This window comes from Tamandua tetradactyla, chromosome 20 (assembly GCF_023851605.1).
Source record: "Tamandua tetradactyla isolate mTamTet1 chromosome 20, mTamTet1.pri, whole genome shotgun sequence".
NCBI lineage: Eukaryota > Metazoa > Chordata > Mammalia > Pilosa > Myrmecophagidae > Tamandua > Tamandua tetradactyla.
The window spans coordinates 42427815-42442082 of NC_135346.1; the positions used below are offsets into that span (position 1 = coordinate 42427815).

Sequence of the window (14268 nt, forward strand, 5' to 3'; positions counted from 1 at the left end):
TGTTGTTCCAACGTCTGGCGTTTTAATTTGGTCATTAGGCAGGGTTGTATCTGTCAGCATTGTGATATGGTTGTGCTCTTCTGCTGTCTTCATGGCATGTAAATGTCTTGATTGATTTACGTTGAGAGTTGATTTCTCCCGGTAGTCTTCCTATGTGCAAGATGGTTGCACATAGGGAGCAGGGCATGGGGTGGGGCACTCAGTTTGGTGATTTGCATCAGGGCAGATATAGATACAGGTTGGAGAAGTTATGCTGATGCTTGTGAACGTGGGCCCCGAGCAGCCAGGTATGATGTAGCTGTGCAGGTGCACTGGCCTGGGGCTTAACACTGGTGTGTGCTGGTCTAAGTCACAAGGCCCTTTGTGTCATGCTTAGAGCTGTGGCAGCAGCTTGGCATTATGCCTTTGTGCATTGGGGGTTAGATGTAACCCAGTTGCGCAGGTCATCACTTTCTTAGAGCTGGGAAGTGTGGCTAAGGCTGTGCACATGTGTGGTTCTAGGATTGCTGTAAAGTGTCGTTCCCAGAACTGAATGATATGATTGGGGACCCATGTGCATACATGAGCCTAGGAGTGAGGTAAACTGATGCACTGAGCTCAGTGGGGTGGGGTGTGTGAGAGACTGTGTGACACTATGGGCAGGGGGTTAGGGGTAGTCTACATATGGAGTTTAGTGCCCACACCCTTTATGCACTGGCAACAGCCTGCAGGGAGCATAGAGAGGGAGGTAGTGCTTGGGAGGTGTGCAGGAAAGGTGAGTCGGGCTGCATTTGGGGTGGGGGTGTGGGGCAGGTACATGCACTGGGGGCTAATGGTGTGTGGGCGCCTGGAGTGTGGGGAATGGGTGCAGGTGGGGTTCAGGTGCATGGGGTGTGGGTGAGTTGTTGGTCACAGGGCTGCTCTGGTGAGGGTAGCGCACCCAAGGAACATGGCCTGGCTTATTTCCTAGTCCTTGGCTCCTGTCTGTGCACTCCCATGGGCTCCACACCTTCATGCCAGGCTCCAGCTTTTGGCCTCTCTGTTCCTCAGCTTCTGCAACTAGGGCTGCCCCATGTGGTGCAGAAGGCTCTCCCAGGTCAGTTGCACTCCCAGATTGCCACGTCAGTAGACCTCCTGTCCATTCTCTAACTTTTCTGTGGAGCAGGGCTAATCTTGAGCTACTCTATTAGGCCATCTTGACAGAAGTTCCAAGAACATATTTTTTAAAACAATTTCCATCTTGTAAGATTGACATTAATAACCTGGCATCCAGGTACCTTGCTATTTATTGCTGCTATACAAAACACCACATTAAAATTAGAATAATAGAGACAAAGCTAGGTAAACCCAAACCTATCCAATAGAAAGGGAACACTTTCTTCTAATTATGTAAACCAAATCTACTATCATCACCCTTCTGGCTGAGAGCTTTGGAAGGATTATCTGGGAGTGGAAAAGGAACTAAATGAAATAGACAAAGGCTGATGATTGTCTCTGGGGAACAAGGAGTTTTCAAAAGTATTAATTCAGGTGGTAGAAATCCAAGGCAACACTCTATATGTAGAATTTATCTTCTTGAATTTCCTAACATGCTAAAAGTATGATAGCCCTTTAACTGTTTCTCTATCAAATTTAGAATGCATTGATAGAATCAATATCATTTTCATTAATTATTTCTATAATTGTAAGAGGCAAATATGAAATTGTTTTGGGAGGAAGGGTTATCAAATGGTATTTTGGATTAGGCATCCTGAATTGTCATAATTCTGCTGCAAATTGCAGTCTTCCTTCCTCCCAATTGAATAAAAATGGTCAAAATGAAATCCACGTATCTCTTTGAGAAAGTGCTGAAACTGAAAGTGGAACTTTCTGGTGAGTTTAACTATAGCACCTGGTTTATGGTAAATGCACAAGAGGCCACTCCTTTTCCTAATCCCAAACTCTCATCCAAAGCCTCCAGCCCCACTCTACCCTCTGTCTCAGAACACAAGAGGACAGAGAGAGGACAAGAAAGTGACTGTCCTATGTAATGTCCTTCAAATACAGAGATCCAGTGTCTTGGGAAATGATGCCCAACAAATATTTCAGAATTTGGTCAATAAAATTGTCTTCTCTTCTTGGTTTAGAAAGGAAGGTTGTGAAAAAGGATTCCAAAGTCCCTTCCCTACCTCTACTATTGCCCCTCTTCAACCCTTCACAAATAAGGAATATGAAACAGATGTGAGACACCTCAATTTACTCCCCTTCTCCTGCTTTTCCATCGCTTCTACCAGTGAAAAAGAAATTAGGTTGGTGTCAACACTGCTAATGCAAACCATGTCAGGCAGTAAGATAAAAGTTTTGAAATATCTTACATAAAAATAAGCATGGAAGAATAATTTCTCATGCTGCATGTTAATACTTTATGTACTTTGGGAAGCTGTGAGAAAGCCACTCTCAGGGAGACAATGCTATTTTAAGGTTCCATTCCTAATACTGCATGTGATTAATAAGCAAAGGGAAATTGAGTTTAAACAAAGTGCATCGTGTATTCTTGTGCATTAAAAATGAGGCCTACACATATACCATGGAAATGGGTTTTAAATGAGACAGTTACCACCAACTAAGTTTGTAAATGAATTATTACCACCAATTTGAAGCATTTAAAAAGCTCTTATGGCTATGTTCCTTAGTTTTAAAAGGTATATTAGGAATGTAAAAATATTTTCAAGCAACCTAGCCATGACCAAAGGTGGTATGGAATTTGAGTTCTATTTTGTGCATACATTCATGAAGGAAACTTTTGATTACAAAACTGGCCCAGGGCAGAACAGAGAAGTGGGAGAAAATTAGGTTTGGGAGTGTTCTAGTTTACTAAGGTGCTCAAAACAGATACCAGGAAATGTGTTGGCTTTTCCTATTGGAATTTATTAGCTTACAAGCTTACAGTTCTGAGGCTAAGAAAATGTCAAAATCATGGCATCATCAAGACAATACCTTCTTCCTGGAAACCCAGTTGCCAGAAATCCTGGACCCCTCTGTCCAGGCACATACATGGTGTCATGAGCTGATCTCTCCCTTCTCTTCCCAGTTTTGCTGCTTTCAACTTCTTGCTTTCGTGGCCTTCTCTCTCTTTGCTGGGGTTTCATTCTCTTATAAAGGACTCCAGTAAGAGGATTAAGATCCACCCTGAATGAGGTGTGTCACATCTCAAGTTTAGATCCCAGTCATCAAAATATCCTATTCACCAAAAGACCCTACCGACAGGAATAGATTAAGAAAATACTTTTATGGGATACATAAGCTTCAAGCCATCTCAGAGAGGCTTCTGCCTTTTCTTTCTGAAAATTTTGTCCTATTTGTGGCTTTGGGCTATTTCCTTTCTTCTTGCTGATCACAGTACACTCTTGGGAAAATCTATAAAATAAGTCATTTTTAGATAGTTTTGATTTTAGTCCCTTTGTTTTTTTCCCAAGGAGGATTTTCATGACTTTTGAGATTTTTGGCTTTGTTGTTTATTAAACACCTTTAAGCACCAATAAGCACATGGGGGAGACTTGCTTAGAAAGAAGGACCTTTTTACTACCCAAGATATTAAAACAAGCACCGAGCTCTATACTTCAGCTATTTTAGTCCTGCTGGGAGAATCAAAGTATTTTCATATTGTAGCTCAAAGGAACAATACATTGCCTCAGAGTGATGTGCTATTATCTTCCTATTTCATATTTTTCATATTGCAGCTCAGAGCAACAATACATTGCCTCAGAGTGATGAGCTATTATCTTCTTATTTTATATCTTTATTTGAGAAATAATAAATAGGTGAAACCCTAACAGAGTAGCTCTTTCAATGACAGTAAATATAGCATTTACTCTTGAATGCTTCTGGCAGATTATTGTATTCAGAGTTCAGGGGGTTGAGAGCCAGAAGGGGACAAACTGCAATGTCATGGGTCATGGATGGGTTCAACTACAATCCATTTTCTTATTCCTAACGAGATGGATTCCCACAAAAATATGTCTAGACGAAAGTGCTGGGATAAATGGGTCTGTGTAATCTCATCTTGATAATGATTTTTTATCATCCTCAATTATCAAGGATGCACCCAGAAACAGGAACTCTGTCCTCCTTTATTTTGCTAAATTCTAACGTGCATTTAGGTTACTATGTTCCATGAGTTAGATGACAAATGATTGCTTATATTCAGTCTATGCAGTCCAAATGATTTATGTTTTCTGGATGCAGTTGTTCAAATTGATTCTAATCACTGAAACCACTAAATCAGCCAACAAGTTGTCATAAATTAGGAAGCAACCAGTGATATGACGCTGTTTTGTAATCCATAGGGCATATCATGGTTTCTGTGATTCTGAGTTCCTAAAGGGGATAAAAATGCACCTTCAGGATGCAGCCAGCACTAAGACCTAAGTCTTGGGAAATATTTTGTAAATGCTTTAGGGAATCAGTTTCCAACCTAGTACCCCCATTATGACATGCCTATCCAGGCAACATACTGGACATATCGTATTATCTGACAGCAGATCAGTGGTTAAGAGCAAATGCTTTGGGACAAGCCTGTCTTGACTCAAATCTTTTTTCATCTAGTTACTAGGTCTACTTATTGGTTAGGGTAACAAGCTGCTATAATAGATAAACCCCACAATTTCGGTGTTGTAATACAAAAACAGTTTATTGCTGTTTATGAAAATGTATGAAAAGACCAAAACAAAGGCTTCTGAGTGGTTAGTAGCTGTCCTCCAAATGGAGTTTCAAGGATCAATGCTCGCACCTTCTTGAGATTCTGCCATCTTCAAAGATGGTTTCCAGTGCTTAAAATAGAAGGAATAAAAAGCATGGAGTATTAAGCATGAAATATTATCAGGAATCAGACCTGAAAGGGACACTCATTACTCCTCTCATAGTTTATAGGCTAGAATTCAATAACATGGTCACAATCAAGTGGAAAAGACGGCTGGGAAATCTAACCTTCATGTATTTCCAGGAAGTAAAAATAATTTGGGTAAGGAGGTAACAAGGTTCTGTTAGTCTGTGTGACCTGAACATTCATCTATGGATGGAGTTTAAAATGGGAAGATCTTATCACAGTGTCCTGCAAATAGCAGTAGGAGCTAGTGTAATTAATAATAACATTTTACTGAACATTTATTTTGTAATGAGAATGGCTTTATTAATTGCCATTTCTGGCTATTAAACATCAAACTTACCATTCAAAATGTACTATTAAAATGAATGGAGGTGCATGGGTGGTTCAGTGCTAGAATGTTTGTTTTCCATGCAGGGATTTAAGGAACATAAGAAATCTATAGATAGTAGAGTACCAAAGGACATAAGATCTTACAAATCAAATAGAGCAGGAGGGAGATGAGTTTTAAGACTGACCAAACTAGTACACATTTTCTATGATCCTCAAAAGGCAGATGATTTGAATAAATTTGTTAGAATTTTCCATCTTCTACTTTCAATAGATACTGTGAAGATGTTATCTAGAACAAATCAAAATGCTTTGTCAGAATTTCTTCCTCCACTTTTAATTTGCTTTCTGACCTTCAGATATGATATAAAAACTTGAACTTAGTTGCTTTTATCAAGGAAACTAAAATCCTAGACATTTTAAAATTCAAAATTATAATCAGGTCAAGCTTAGTTAATTGATTCCCTTAGAATGTTTTTATATACAAAAAATTGGGGAATAATTTTGATTAGTGTAAAACAAACCCTGCAACATAACGCTTCAAATGCAAACCAATGCTTTCTTTGGCTACCTGTGAAATTGGTTCATAAATCATGAAGAAATATAGCCACAATCTCCTTCCAACTAGGGCAGAACTCTGCACCCTGATGGTTACTGACCTATTCATATTTTCTTTAGGAAATGCTTTCTTTTTTTTACATCAGAAAAGCTTCAATTCTTGGCTCATTTGTATGGATCATTGCATCAATCCTCAAGACAGAACCTTCAGTGAAATTGATACATTCATGAACCAGAAATATTTCACTAATCTAAAATAAGTATGGCACGGCCAAAAAAGGTTTGGCTACCCCAAGATATCAAGAATGCAAAACATTGAAGGTAAGTCTACTTTGGCAATTGAGAGAAAAAGTTCTCGGTGAGGGTACAAAGATGCTAGAAAAAATTGCTATTTCTAGGGATGGTGGGTAGTATGGTTCTGGGGCAAGACTTGAGAAAATCTTTGTAAAATGCATCTGAAACCTAAGTGCCCAATTTAAATAATCCACAGGAGGTTTGGATCATCAGGTACTTCAATTTGTAGAATCATATCTGAGAGCACACCCTTAAATTTTTGAATAGCATTACCAGGTAATTTATGGTAATGGCTGCTACTTAGCTTTTCATCCTTACCTTTCCTCTCTTCCTCCATTGAATGCTAAGCTCTTGCTAAACTGAAGTAATTGCAGCCCCATAGTTCTCTCTTATCCCTGAACTTTTGCATTTGATATTTTCTCAGCACAGCTCCATTTCTTCTTTATTCCTGGTCAACTCCTACTTATCCCTCAGGTCTTAGCTTAGCTGAATACTTTCTCCAAGAATGAGTTATATATTCTTTTTATGTGGACCCACTTTATCTCATAATTATCTTTACTATAGCAATTGTGAGTTGCCTGTATCCTTTTATTAGCTTTTATGTTTCTTGAGTTTGAAAGATAGGTCTAACTTGCCACTGTGTTCCTCTAGTAGCTAACAAAATGCCATGTACATAGTAGGCCCTCAATAATTTTGTTGAATGATTAATGACAAAGGGATGTTATCTGCTTTACCGTTGCTTTTGAAGGATATCTCGGTCGCTATGCCTTGCTGAGGATATGCTATGCCTCAGACCTGTTGCCTTTGTTGAAGCCTAACTCAATATTTCAAATCAAGGTTGAAATCTTCTGAGATCTCCTAAAGGCGACAGATAAATTAGACTGAAGCACCAAGAACAAGATAATGGTTTCGTAGTCATTAACTTAAGGGAAAAGATCATTCTCTGTCCTGTTCCTTGCTTAGAAGTTTTTTGTTTTCTTTAGAAGACATATTTTTCATTTCTTAAAAGTTATTTTTTTCTCACCCCAGTCATGCAGAGCATAAATTATGTTTATAAAAATACACTGAAACTGCTAAGTAAATAGGGAGCCCTGCATTATTATCTTCAGTCACCTTTGGAAGTTTTGTATCTGAAAAGCATAGGTTTTAAAATCAAATTATTCTGCATTCCATATTTCTAATTTGTCTACAACAGTATCTGAACCAGCAGGTTCTCCACTAACACCACACTTGTATACAAGATGCTGTCCTGAGCTGCTGTCTAAATAATCCTTCACAGAGAGGAAAGGTTAATTACCAGCTGTCCTAATGATGTGCTGTTATTGATTTAAATGCTCCATATGCTTTGATCATAATTTGTACTAGTTTATGCTGCAAAAACTCCCATTTAAAGAAGTGCCATTTCCCTATCAAATATTTCTCTAAAGATCAAAGACCAAGGGTAGGGGGTAGGGTGGAGCAGAAAAGAAAGAAAAAGCACTTGGGAAACCCTCTCATTAGAAACTTTCCCATGGTTTGTGAGTGATCAACACTCCATACGGGAAAAATTAACAGGATTAACCTTGTAATGCTGTCATCTTGTATTTTCATTTTTAAAACAAGATCATACATATTCAAATTTCAACTTTACAGCTGACAAAATGGAGAAATAAAAGCTAAGTGATTGTTCAGATATGCTCAGTGAATTACAGTAAAAAACGGGACTATAATTTAGGTCTCCTAAGTTTTTGTTGTGTATCTCTCTTTCTTTCACTCACACACACACAGACACACACACACACATACACGTATACAAGAGGGAACTCCAGAGAGCCCTGAAAGAGATAAAGATTGTAAGTACATAGCACATAAATTATATTTTTTGTTTATTGTCAAAATAGACAAACTTGGAGGAATAATTTTGGGAAATTGCTCCATAAACAGACTTTCCCTTCCTTTTTTTTTTTTTAATTGGAAGAAAAATAAAATCAGCTTGAAGAATATCATGAGATACTCAACAGGAAAGCTTTTCAAAAAGGATACTGAAGTTCTAGAAGACCCCCTAAATCCATGAATTTTTAATTAAAATCTTTTAAATTAATTTTTAATTAAAAAATTAAAATGTGGGGTGCTAAGCTGCAAGATCACATTTTTCTAGAAGTTTCTCTAATATTTGTCATCAAAATCATCAAGATACACACAGGTAGCATTTTTAACTCTTGGCCTTAAATGTATTTTTTATATTGTATTGATTTGTTAGGAAAAAAGATTTATGGTTCAAATCTACTATTTACTAGTAATTGAGCATGTAGATTATTTAAATACTCTGTTGTGTGGGCTACAAATCTTAAAATTACATCCATCATAGGGTTCTCTTTTGCAGCTGTTACTTTATTTTTTAACTTTTTGTTGTGGTAACATAGATACAATTCAAAATTTCTCATTTTAACTGCTTTCAAGTATACAATTCAGTGATATTAAATTCATTCATGATGTTATGCTACCATCACCAGCATCCATTACCCATACTTTTTTATTACCTCAAAGATTTTTGATGAAACCAGATGAAATATCCTAGAAGCCCCTTGCACAGTGCCTCACACACAGTAATCACACCACAGATAGTAACAGGCTCCTGTTGATGTCATTCCAGTATTAACTACCAACAAGAGGGGTTAACAGAATCTCTCAGGGAAGCATTCATGCTACAAGGTTAAATATAAAGCATTTTCAATTACTCTATTGTCTCTTTAAACTTACTACATGGACATATTCAAGAATTGCCCTCTTTGAAGGTAATCCATCTTAAGACAGTTGTACACTTATTCCATGATGCTGCTATCACTCAAAATATTATTGGAGCATATCATAGGGACCAGGCTATAGTACCAGCTACTAAACTTGGGGAAATAGCCCGTCTTACCATGTTCTATAGGTTTTGTATGTTCACATGATATCATGGTGTATTCCTGAGAGTACTGATATCTCCCCACCTCATTTACAGCAAACTGTTTGCCTTCAGTTGCCTTTGGAACTTGAAAATCCTTTGTGAACCAACAAGAATGAGGATCAGTCAGGGAAACAGAGCTTTTGGACCTGGGTGGCAAATATTTCTCTCAGTAAATTAACCAACCAATAATTAGTAAATGTTTGGATTTTCCACATTATTTGGAACACTGCTTTCTACTCACCAGCTAATGTCTTCTATGACAATTTAGGAAAAACAAGTACTGAGTCAGGTAGCCTAGTCCTTTGATTCTCTTTCCTGGTTAGCAAGAATAGCAGGTTCTCACTGGGGTATGGCAGAACATAGTTCACTTCCTCTCAGCCCACCCACCCCTTCCCTAAAGCTATCAATCCTATTTTGTTTTTCTTTCTTTTTTCAAAGTCATTTTCCATACTTTGAGGCTCAGGATTAGAATAAAGTCTTTGAATCAGTCAAGTACGTATAACTGCAAATAAGGAAAATCCACCCAAAATTCATGAAGCCAAAAGGCAACTTAAGAGGAAGCAGGACTATCTCACAAGAAGCAAGGGAAATCCAGTTATAAAGAAGGAAATAGATGCCAGGCTCCCAGGAAACTAACACCCAGCTTCATTTGTGTACCCATCTTTCATCCAGGCTGTTTCCCTGTGGACTTTTCATTCTTTCCCCTTGGAAGATGGCTTTTTTTCTTCTTCCCTGCCCTTGGTGCCCAGTAGTCCCTCAGCTTAATCTCTTCAACTCAAGAAAGCAAATATGATGACCAGTATCTTAAAATGCCAATTTCAAATTCCTGGGAGAAGGGATCACATTGACCTATTTACTTCAAATAACTACTTGGCCCAGCGACTTCTGTCTGAGGGGGAATTCGTATAACAAAGACATCACTCAGCACCTGCCTTGGAGTAGGCGGCACAGTTTCAGACAGCATAGAGCATGGTGAGAACTGGGAAGATGCCTTATATGGTGTCCACAGTCTGGTTCTCTTTTTTTGAAGTATCATTTCAGATCCACATTCTTCCCTCAAAAAGCTTTCTCCCATTTTTATTAACTTAGGGAGAATGCGCAATGGATAATTACTGCCAAACAATGCCAAAGTTATTCGTATTTTCAGAAGCAGATGAAGACACCATGGCTAATCTTTGGGAGGCATCCTGCACAGCTAATTGATGCCCATGAATGAATCAATTAAGTTAGAATAAAACTATCTGGACTATCATCTTCTAGACGTGCTGAGCTGCCTCTCAACTGTTTTTTTTTTTTTTTTTTTTTTTTTAGGCAGTTGTGCTGATGCCATGGAGGGCTTTAAGGACACATTGCTGTCAACTTATGCTTTCTTCACACACACTTTTTTTAAGAAGTGGACAAAAACAAAACAGTTGGCGTGTCAGCTAATAATCACTGGGGATCTGACTCTGTTGTTCAATCATTTGTGAATAAATACATTTTGAAGCTCTACTAGCGCAAGAAACTGTGTTTAGATCTGATGCTGCAGGAGTGCACAAAGCATGGCTCCAACCTGTAGAGAGATCACAATTTAGTGGAAGAGCAGGTTAAGTAGACAGTTATCAAGAGGCAGGAAATGAGCTTTAGGATGGGGGAAGGACAGGGTGATTTAGGAAAAAATTGTCCTTAATAAGACCAGAAGGATGTTTGCGAAGTTAAAGGTAGAGAAGAGAATATGAGACAAAAGCATTATTGAGGAAATACATGCACTAAACAAATAGTTATGTACCAGGCTTTGTGTCACACACTGGGAACACAATGGGAACAATTCACACAGTGTTTGAAGCTTCTTGAGATGTGAAACTCCAGAGTGATCAAAATATCATAAATAATGATGAGTAGCAGAAAGTATAGGGAGGTTGATCTAGTCCTAAGATGGGAATGTTTTATTTTACTTGTGCTTATGTAGCCAAAGGAGAAAAAGTGGGAGGAAGAAGAAACACTCAAGAAGGTCATTGTGAAAAGCTGAGGGAGCTCCGGGAGAATATGATGCAAGATGAGGTGGAAAGGTGGGCAGGAACCAAGGCAGGGCCTTCTGGTCAGGGTAGAGATTTTGGTTTGATCCTGTGTGCAGTAAGGTACACTGAAGGGGTAGGCAGAGCACAGCCAGATCATAGAGCACATTGCAATGATATGGAAAGAGTAATCCATGACCCATAATCATATTGAGGGCATCCATTCTTTCTACATTTACTAAGTACTTTTTGTTTAAGAAACCTGGCCTTTGACTACATTCAATGTCCTCTATGCTGGTTTGAAACTGTTATGTACCCCCAGAAAAGTCATGGTCTTCTAATTCTAGTCCAATCTTGTGGGAGCAGATCTACTGTAGGGTGGAACCTCTTGATTAGATTGCTTCCATGGAGAGGTGGCATGCTCAATTGTGGGTATAACATTTTGATTAGATTATTTCCATGAAGGTGTGACCTTGCCTATTTAAGGTGGATTTACTAGAGTCCTTAAAAGAGCTGACACAAGAACACATTTTAAGAGAAAGCTCAGACACAGATATTTGGAGAGACACTTGGAGTGCTGATATAGTTACCTGGAAAGCCATTAGAACCCAAAGCCTAGCAGATGCCACCACATGCCTTCCCATGAGATGCTAAGTAAGCCAGAACCTGGAGAGAGCTGACACGAGAAGCTAAGTGAGGGCTCACAGAAGCTTGGAGAGGATACCACTGAAATCAGAAACTGGAAGCAATGGAACCAGGAACAAGGACAAACAGACACTAGCCATGTGCCTTCCTAAGTGACAGACATCAACCTTTCTTCAGAGTCAAGGTATCTTTCTCTGGATGCCTTGGTTTGGACATTTTTAAGGCCTTTAAGCTGTAAACTTGTGACTTAATAATTCCCCTTTATGAAAGCTGATCCATTTGTGGTATATGGCATTCCAGCACCTTTAGCAAAATAATATATCCTCTTCCCACCAAACGAACTCATCTGAACAAATGCTACCTTATGAAAAGCTAGTGACTGAGAAGAATACTCTGTTTATAAATTTCATAAACTAGCTAATCACGGTGATTTGGCTGGATTCTATTGAGAAAAAAAAAAGGAATTTGTAAAGAGACTTTTCATTCCTTTTAATGCCAAGCCTTACCATTGTAATTATGACTCATTTCATAAGATAAAACTTTCCAGAAACTAATATCACATTTGCATTTGCATTAATTATTCTGATTACATGTTATCTTGAAAACACTTCTGCAAAATGGTTGAGCCTTTTCTCCCCTTTATCTCAGATTGTTTTTTAGGAGTCCCGAGACAGTGCCAAATGAACATCATTTCTCAAATAAAATGAATTATTTAAGCGTTATAATCCCTATTCTTTCCAGTGGCAGAGATTTGCACTCCATGCCAGAATTTTCAAAAAATGGCGAGTTCCACATTTCTGAACATGTTTACGCACAGACTGGAAGGATTACTTGGGGACATGAAGGTGAAGTAGATGCACTAGAATAAATGACCTTAAACAAATCCCTCCTAGCCATTGCTGTTCATGATTTATTGTCAGACCACTGCACATACAGACCTATCTGTATTTTAGTTCATGGGCTTCATGAATCTCAAGAAAATGAAACATTTTTTCTTACTTGTAGTTATTTATCTCCACTTGCAGAAACTCACATGGTTTCTGTGATTATCTTGTTTATTTTATCTGTGAAAAGTGCATTTTATTTCCTGAGAACTGGTTGAGAATTCTTTTGAGCTATTATAATATAATACTTGGCCAAGGCAGATGTCTGAAGATGTTAAGTCTGTGTCCAAAATTATGCTTCTGGAAGGGTCCTCAACACCTTTGTTTATAAAGGAAGAAACTAAGATCCTAGAATCTTTCATTCAGGCAGTAGCTGATGTAACTATTCTCAACTTTATATACTGTTTACATACCACTGCCCCAGCATGTAGGAAGTGAATGAATTTTAAAAATAGACCTGAGTTTAAATTTCAGCTTTACCATGAATTGTGTACACTGGGCTAAGTTTTTTTTTTTTTTTTTTAATTCTTTATTGTATAATATAACATATATACAAAGGAAAGAAAGAAAAAAGGAATAGTTTTCAAAGTGCTCTTCAAGTAGTTACAGGACAGATCCCAGAGTCTGTCATGGGCTACCATAACATCATCTCAGATGTTTCCTTTTAGCTGCTCCAGAATATAGGAGGCTAGAAGGAATAAGTATTTTTTATCATCACAATCAACTTTTTTTGAGAAAAATAACATATGCAAAAAAAAAAAAGAAACAACAATAAATTTCAAAGCACAGCACAGTAATTAGTTGTAGAACAACTTTTTACAGTTTGGTATGCATTACAATTCCACAATTTTAAGTTTTTACTTCTAGCTGTACTGATACTGGAGACTAAAAGGAATATCAATTTAATGATTCAGCATTTATATTCATTTGTTAAACTCAACCTTCTTTTTATAACTCCACCATCACTTTTGATCTTTTCTATCCCACTCTTTAGGGGTATTTGGGCTATGACCATTCTAACTTTTTCATGTTGGAAGGGACTGCCAATAATATGGGGTAGTGCGATGTTCTGGAAAGAAGACTGGGTCCTCTAGGTCTCAGGATTATCTGATCCAGGGATTCATCTGGAGGTTAGGTTTCTGGAAAGTTACCCTAGTTCATGGACACTTTGTAGAATCTTACATATTGCCCTAGGTGTTTTTTAGGGTTGATTGCAATGGTTTTGGTTGGGGTTTGGTAAGTTATGATAGGTAATAATGTCTAACTGAAACTTACATAAGAGTGACCTACTTGACTAAATTCTTTAACTCCTTTTCTCTAACATGAAGATGCAGTACTTGTTATAAATGTTAGAAACAACCTATGAAAAATGCTTGGCACATGGCTGTTGCTTCCTACGAAATGGAGCTCAAAGCATATTAAGGAATGACAAGGAAGGAAGGAAGGAAGGAAGGGAGGGAGGGAGGGAGGAAGGAAGGAAGGAAGGAAGGAAGGAAGGAAGGAAGGAAGGAAGAAAGAAAGAAAGACACAGACCAGGTTCAGGGGGTCTGAAGTTTAACTTTAACAAACAATAGACATCAGACAATTTTACTCTTAACCAGATCCTGGTTATATACTGCAGGATGACAAAAGGCATGCATGCATTTCCTGAGGGAACAAAGTTCTTATCTTTCAGTGTTCTTCCTTCATACTTAAAATAACCATTTAGGGTAAACAAGCATTCTCTTCCTCCCAGACTGTTCTACATAAATCAGATAACATAAAGCAGCTTACTGCTGCCACCACCCTAATGCC

At 38.1% G+C, this 14268-nt stretch overlaps 1 long non-coding RNA gene across 2 annotated transcripts; it reads left to right on the forward strand.

Moving 5' to 3' along the window:
- Positions 1-415: 415 nt before the first annotated feature.
- Positions 416-10431, forward strand: LOC143664569 (uncharacterized). Of its 2 annotated transcripts, XR_013166519.1 has the most exons (4): positions 424-442; positions 950-1075; positions 5849-6049; positions 10263-10431. It is a non-coding gene; the product is annotated as an uncharacterized LOC143664569 (long non-coding RNA). The 2 variants fall into 2 exon arrangements; XR_013166518.1 differs by lacking the exon at positions 950-1075 and having other exon boundaries at positions 416-442.
- Positions 10432-14268: the final 3837 nt, after the last annotated feature.